The sequence below is a fragment of the Dromiciops gliroides genome, chromosome 1 (genome assembly GCF_019393635.1).
Source record: "Dromiciops gliroides isolate mDroGli1 chromosome 1, mDroGli1.pri, whole genome shotgun sequence".
In the NCBI taxonomy this organism is placed as follows: domain Eukaryota; kingdom Metazoa; phylum Chordata; class Mammalia; order Microbiotheria; family Microbiotheriidae; genus Dromiciops; species Dromiciops gliroides.
Genome location: NC_057861.1, coordinates 340,863,762 through 340,871,793, shown reverse-complemented (window position 1 = coordinate 340,871,793; position 8,032 = coordinate 340,863,762). Strand labels below are relative to the sequence as shown.

The 8,032-nt window shown below is 38.9% G+C and overlaps 1 pseudogene; it reads right to left on the bottom strand.

Annotated features, from left to right (window-relative positions):
* Positions 1–7,046: 7,046 nt before the first annotated feature.
* On the bottom strand, positions 7,047–7,680 carry LOC122736857 (annotated as a pseudogene).
* Positions 7,681–8,032: the final 352 nt, after the last annotated feature.

Below are 8,032 nucleotides of genomic sequence, written 5' to 3'. Positions count from 1 at the left end.
AGGTTAAGTGACATATAATGGATATGGTGCCAGACTTGAAAATTGGAAAATTTGAGTTTTAATACTGTTTCAGGTACTTTTAAAATATTAATTATAGTGTATTTTCTGGTAGAAAAGAATCAGGAAACAAAGGCATCCAGCAATTGTGGAATGACTAAAAAAAGTGGTTGAATGATACATGAATGTAAAAGAATATCATTATGTTAAAGAAAACAAGGATATGAAGATTTCAGAGAAATGTCAAAAGACTTGTATGTACTGGTATGGAATACAATAAATAGAACAACAACAAAAATGATCACAACTACAACAGTATAAAAGGAGAGAATCAAAATAAAATTAAATGTTTTGTGTTAACAGTGATAAAACAGGGGCAGCTAGGTGGCGCAGTGGATAAAAACACTGGCCTTGGATTCAGGAGGACCTGAGTTCAAATCCAGCCTCAGACACTTGATACTTAGCTAGCTGTGTGACCCTGGGCAAGTCATTTAACCCTCATTGCCCTGCCCCCCCCCAAAAAAAGTGATAAAACTTGGTCATAGAGAAGAGTTGAACAAAAATACCTACTTCATTGTAGACGAGGCAGAATATTGTATACTCTGCTAAATGCAGTAGATTGACATTCTTGAACTCTTTTTATCTGTTTCTTTTGAAATATTTATTACAAAGGAAAGCTTTTTGGGTAAGGAAGTGGAGAGTCATATATTTGGAAATAAATGTGATGTCAAAATACTTTAATATATAGTAAGAAAGTTTTTTTATTCGCAAAATATCCTCTACTAGAAAGAACGCTGAATTTGGAGTAAGAAGTTAGATGTGATATGCATTCTGGTTTTAGCATGTACCAGTTCTGTCATCTTGGACAAGTCACTTAAATTTTCTTGTTTCCTTTTATTAGATAAAAGAAAACTATATCTCAGTTTTCAGTGATAAAAAGAAATAGAAAGTGGCTCCATCTTAGCCAATCCAAAATCATAGGTAAGTCCCAAATAATATGTATTTTTTTGGTCTCAGAGAAGCATTATACAATAAAATCTCATCTGCAAAACAGGGGGAGGTGGGATATGTTAACCACTACCTACCTCAGAGTCTGGGGAATTTTTTTGTTTTGTTTTGTTTTGTTTTTTTATTTCTTCCCTTCTGGGATCCTTGCATGAGAACTCAATGAACTAATCAACCAGCTTATTATTATTATCATTATCATCATCATTATAATGCCCTCCTTCTTCAATGTAGATCACAAGCCTTCTTTTTCTTAGGCAGAAATGTTCTCAAATTACTGCCCTTGAAAGACTTCTCCTAATGGTTAGCCTTCTGATGAGGAACCTCTCCCAACTTAGCTAGTCTTCAGGTGACAGACACAAAGTCCATTGTGCTTCCTCTCCTTGTAGTTTTTCCAGCTTAGTAGGACATGCCAGAGTTTTCTGTCACTGGCCTAGCCTTCAAGTTGAAACTAGGGGCCCTGCCTACCTCAGTCATAGCATTATAGAAATAGAGATGGAAGAAATCCCAAAAACAAAGTTGCTCACCTCCAACTTCTCATTTTTACAGATATGATAACTAAGGTCCTGGAGGACTAAATGACTTGCCCAATTTTACAGTTAATAAATATCAAAAGTGGGATTTGATCCCAGGTCTTTGACCACCAAACTAATCCAGTGCCCAGCACTCTTTCCCACTATACCACACTAAAAGTTAGGATTAAAAGTGAGTGTGTATGTGTTTGGTTGTAAATCCAATAGTTAATACTCCTGCTTTCACTGTCATCTAGAATTTTGTTGATTTCCTTTCTCAATAGTATTTTTAGTGTCCATCTTAGAATCAAATTTATTATTTTTTGTTTTTGTTTTTTTTTTTGCAGGGCAATGAGGGTTAAGTGACTTGCCCAGGGTCACACAGCAAGACAGCTAGTAAGTGTAAAGTGTCTGAATCTAGTTTTGAACTCAGGTCCTCCTGAATCCAAGGCTGGTGCTTTTTCCACTGCACCACGTAGCTGCCCCCAACATTAATTTTTAATGCTCTTCCCACCATGGATATCAAAATTATATTGACTTTGCTGCATACCTCAGACCTACCCTCCAACTGATACCTTTCTTACCACTTTACTTCTGTAAAACTTGATTATGGACAAAACTAACTGGAAATAATGAAGGGAATTAGTAAGTTAATTTACCACACTCAGTTGGATGTATATCATCTGTATCTGCTAATCGGTATTCATTCAATTGTTTTTAATGTTCTTATACCTGCTTCTGGTTAGGAACTATATTGATGAGAGTCGCATGACTTGGTAATTGTCCACACGCTTTTTTTCCTCACATTTTACTGTTGAATGGAGGGTTTTTGAAAAGATAAGGAAAGACAATCCTAGCTCAGCTAATTCCAGAATCAAACTGACTTCACCCTTTTTATCTTAGTAATTTTCAAATAGCCCATACCATATTTTAAATTGAATCACATTTTAATTTTTAAAAAATTCATTCTCACTCTCTAGTAATAATGCATCTTACTTTGTAGTATAATTCTTTTCCCTTTTTATTTGAATGTACCCAAATGAATCATCCTGATCGATTATTTGTAAAAAAACATAAAATAAAATAAATCATGACACACAATGAGATCTAATTGTACCATGATGGTAATAAATCAAAGAGGTCTACAATTTAAGTAATTAAGAATTGCAAATAAAACAGGAGATAACCAGGGGTTTGGGTGAGACCTTTAGCTCACTTGTGTTCAGAGAAGGGAATAGAAAAGTAGAACATAGCCAAGACATGAAATTTCAGAGCCAGGACATTAAGTTTCAGTCCATCATGTGCTTCTGTTGTAAAATAGCATTTTTAGAAGGGAGGGAAAATAAATCCACCTCTGTAAAAAATAAAAACGAAAACAAATAACAACAGCAAACAAAAAACAAAACAAACAAACTTTGTTGGATGTCTAAGGGAAAGAAAGTGAAAGTGCTGAAAAATAGTCTCGAAAGAGTTGAGCAGAAATGACTTTGTATCTCTTAGACGCCACAAAAGGAAAGTTCCTCAAATGAGTTTGTCCTCCTGGCCTTCAGCTACTCAATCATTAAGAGACAATAGAAGTTCATAATTCTTTACCATTAAGTCTCATTTCCCTGAGCAAAGGGATCAAAGGACAGACATCCAGCTTCATGACAGGCATTCCAGTCTTCCATAGGTCTACGTGCTATAGTTTCACCAAATATATTGGGAGACCCACTAAATCAATCAGGAGTGTGTTTACAAATTACTGCTTTACTCATAAACCCCCAATATATAATATTGATTTTCATAGAGGAAATCCAAATCATTCAAATCCCATTTAACTTAGAGTTTATAGTTATTTTCATTGTGGTTGGGCTAAAGTTTATTTGTGTTCTTTCCATAAAATTCATCTTTTCTGGGTGGATCATTCGAACACCATCTTTTTTTGTTATATGTATTCAAATTATCTGTTAATCACTTCGTTCTTATATTAAAAAAAAAAAGTAGGGGGCAGCTAGGTGGCACAGTGGATAGAGCACCAGCCCTGGAGTCAGGAGTACCTGAGTTCAAATCTGGCCTCAGACACTTAACAATTACTAGCTGTGTGACCCTAGGCAAGTCACTTAACCCCAATTGCCTCACCAAAAAAAATAATAATAATAATAATAAATAAAATAAAAGCAGTCCCCAGGGGATTTACTAATTAAATTCAACTCAATAAAAATTTGTTAAGTATCTACCTTGAAAAAGGCACTGAGTATAATAGGCCAAAAAAAAAAAATGGCCCTACTGTCAATGAGGTTACATTCTATAGACAGGATAAAATATGTATTTTTAGACTCTGAGCTACTTGAGGTCTGTAACTATTTTTATCTTTCTTGGTATTCTCAGAACTTAGCACAGTGTTTCACACATAGTCTGCTTTATAAATATTGATTGATGGATAATTGATTGATGAAATTATAGAAGGGATTTAAAAGAAATATCAAGAGGGAAGGAGAACTAACAGATAAATAGATCAAGAAAGATTTTGTATAGGAGGCATCAGATGAGCTGTGCTTTGAAGAAAGCTAGGGAATCCATCAAGGAGCAGTAAAGAAGTGGAGTATTTCAGTTATGAAGGACTGACCCTCTGTAGAAGGACATGGAAGAAGATAAAATATCATGGATAAAGAACTATAATAGGATAATTTGTTTTCTGGAATGGAGAGTAAATAGAGGGTGATAATATAAAATAAAACCATAATGGTAGGTGGGAACCAGACTTTAAATGTCAAGCAAGATGTAACTTCAATACTAAGAGTGCTTTTACCTTTCCATATGTGTTTGAGAATAATATAACTGAATCTCTTTAAAAAATATTACTTAATAGGGACAGCTAGGTGGCACAGTGGATAGAGCATCAGCCCTGGAGTCAGAAAGACCTGAGTTCAAATCTGGCCTCAGACACTTGACACGTACTAGCTGTGTGACCCTGGGCAAGTCACTTAACTCCAACTGCCTCACCAAATATATAAATATATATATACACATATACACATATACATATATCTTAGAGAATAGGCACAAGGAGGATGGCAGAAGAAAGGCAGTAAATGCTCAGACTTCCTGACACATTTACTCAAGAAAAAAAAAAAAAACAGAGTCAGAAAACAACTCCTGGAGCAGCAGAACTCACAAAAAGATGACTGAGATTATTTTCTAGCCAAAGACAGTTCAAAGTTCAGCAGGATGGAGAGCTAGGCTGGAAGTAGACTCCAGACCCAAGATCAGACTGACACAGATACAGCCTCAGACAGGCTGTGCCAGGAAAGCTTATCCCCAAGCCTTCGAATCAGCTGCAGTGCCAGCATCTTCTGGAATTAATCTCATAGTTTAGTAAGAATGCTGAATGGCTGGCAGGGGAGGAGTGTATGGAGTATATGCAGGAGCTAAAGTGGGATTTGGGATTTGGTTGTCCTACCCCAGTGGGGAACCAGGAAGAAACCTTGAGTGGTGGCAGCCCAGGTGGGGTAGGGGTACAGGCTCATTGGAGCTAACAACCAATAGCAAACAAAGTTTTGCTGCCTGGTTAATTAGCAAGTTGGCCTGGGGTTATCTACAGACCAGAGAAAAGGCAAGGTGAGTGAAGAAACTGATTCTCATTAAATCATAACACCTGGGACCCCCTGAAGCTTGGGACAGTATAACCTAGAAGCAGAACCCCACACTAAGAAGGAGTTAAAAATCAAGTAAAAGATGGGCAAGATGAGCAAGCAGAGAAAGTTGAGAACCACAGAAAGCTTCTTTAGTGACAAGGAAGATTGAGGTACACACTCAGAAGAGGATAGCCATGTCAGGGCCCCTACATTTAAAGCTTCCAAGAAAAATATGAATTGGTCTCAGGCCATAGAGGCACTCAAAAAGGACTTTGAAAATAAAGTTAGAGAGGTAGAGGAAAAATGGAAAGAAAAATGAGGGTGATATAGGAAAGTCATGAGAAAAAAGTCAACAGCTTGAAAAGCCAAATGGAAAAGGTGATACAAAAGCTCTCTGATGAAAATAATCACCTAAGAATTAGGATTGAACAAATGGAAGCTAGTGACTTTATGAGAAACCAAGACACAATAAAGCAAATCCAAACAAATACAAAAATAGAGGGCAATGTGAAATATGTTCTTGGAAAAAACTGCTGACCTGGAAAATAGAACCAGGAGAGATAATTTTCAAATTATTAGTCTACCTGAAAACCATGATCAAAATAAGAGCTTAGACATCATCTGCCAAGAGATTGTCAGGGAAAATTGCCCTGATATTCTAGAAACAGAAGGTAAAAAAGAAATTGAAAGAATTCACTGATCACCTACTGAAAGAGATCCCAAAAGGAAAACTTCCAGGAATATTATAGCCAAGTTCCAGAGCTCCCAGACCAAGGAGAAAATATTGCAAGCAGCCAGAAACAAGCAATTCAAATACTGTGGAGCCATGGTCAAGATAGCACAGGACCTAGCAACTTCTACATTAAAGGACTGGAGGGCATGGAATATGATATTGTAGAGGACAAAGAAATTAGGTTTACAACCAAAAATTGCCTCCACAGCAAAACTGAGTATCATCGTTCAGGAGAAAAATGGGACTTCAGTGAAAAAGAGTACTTTCAGGTATTCATGATGAAAAGACCTGAACTGAAGAGAAAATTTGACTTTCAAATGAAAGACCCTAGAGAAGTATATAAAGGTAAACAAGAAAAAGAAATCATGAGAGATGTTAAAAGGTTAAACTCTTCACTTCACATTCTTACATGGGAAGATGATAAGTAGGAGAAGGGGAGGGCAGAGTGGGGTAGAGTTCAGTCAGAAGGAAAACACTTTTGAGGAGGAATAGGGTAAAAGAATGCAGATAGAGTAAATATGCTAAGGGAATAGGATGGAGGGAAACTGTTATGATGATTTATTAATGAATGACTGATAATAATGGCAAACCATATGGTACTTACTTTGCTGGGCTATTGTGAAGAAAATTCTTCCTCAAGTTTAAGGTTACTTTTTTTTTTTTGACAGCAACAGTTTGCCTTCCTTTATTTGTATTTGTATAGAACCAGGCTCTGGCTCCCACTGAAAGATAAAATGAAACAGTAAAGGAAACCCCAGGGTGGTTCTATGGAACATCTCTGCCTGGACTCCTCATTGAACAGTCAGATATTGGACTCAAGCTCAAAAGAATGCCCACTGGCTTTGAGGTATAAACACAATGTGCTATGGAGCACTTGAGACATCTCTGACGCTGTGATCTCTCCCAAAGACACCTCTGACCCTTTCTAAAGGAGGAATAAGAGGCCCAAGTGAGTTGTACACTCAGCAGCAGTACAATGAGGTATGGTGAAAATGGCATGGGCTTTACAAAATGCTAAACTTCACTCCTTTTGCTTCATTCCATGGGCTCAGATTAGTCAATACATTACCAGAAACGTAGTATAAAACTGGTTTCCAAGAACATAAATTCTAGAAATTCTTCCTTAAAAAGGGTGTTCCACAGATAAGTTCATATTGCACATGACCAAGCAGCTCAGGGCCTTTACACTGGTGTGCCTTCTGCTTGGTTCTTGGCATCTTGCTTTTGAAAAAAGATTCTTTTCTCCAAATCTATCATGGGCTCCTCAGTGCTAGGGTTGCCCTGCTTCTGTAGCTCTGCAAAGACCATTGCCCGGAGCAAAGGTGGGTAAGGCACATATCGTGCAGTTTCCTCGGATTTAGTAGTAAAGTTCTTAAAGGCTTTCTCCTCATGCTTGTGCACAGCCTCCAATCGTGGTACATGACCTGGTTAATCTCCTTTTCTTGGCTCTCTGTCTTACCTCGGAAGGTCAGGATTCCCCAGGCCTTTCCATGATCCGAATTCGGCACCGTGTAGTCGGTCCAGATGCGGGTGAGGCGCCAGTAGGACGGCTCGTCGTGCTGCCACAGCCTGGACTTGCGCGTGACGAGGTGGCCCGGGCCAAAGGGCGGCAGGTGGCTGAGCAGCTGCAGGAGGCGGCTCTCGCGCCGCATATCGGCCCAGGCCTTCTCCGGGAGGCGGCGGCCGCTCCTCGGCCGCGTCATGGTCTGGTTGTCCAGGGCAAAGCGCTCCGCAGCCGCGCCTTCAGCTCCAGGTAGGCGCGGACCTTGCAGGCCAGCTCTGCTATCAGCCTTGGCCGCACTTTCTTCCGCACCATCACGCCGGGGCGACCTCCCGCCTCTGCACCAACCTGAGGCCGGTAGCCGAGGAGAACTCACCTCAGAGCCCTACAGAAGCCATGGCTCAGCGCCGGAAGCACCATTAAGCTTACTTTATAAAAGTTATTTATTACTGTTGTTGTGATTACAAAGGAAATCTCTCTTTAAAGTACTATTTAGGGGCAGCAAGATGGTGCAGTGGATAGAGCACCGGCCCTGGAGTCAGGAGTACCTGAGTTCAAATCTGGCCTCACACACTTAACACTTACTAGCTGTGTGACCCTGGGCAAGTCACTTAACCCCAATTGCCTCACACACAAAAAAATAAATAAAGTAGTATTTAATTGTAGC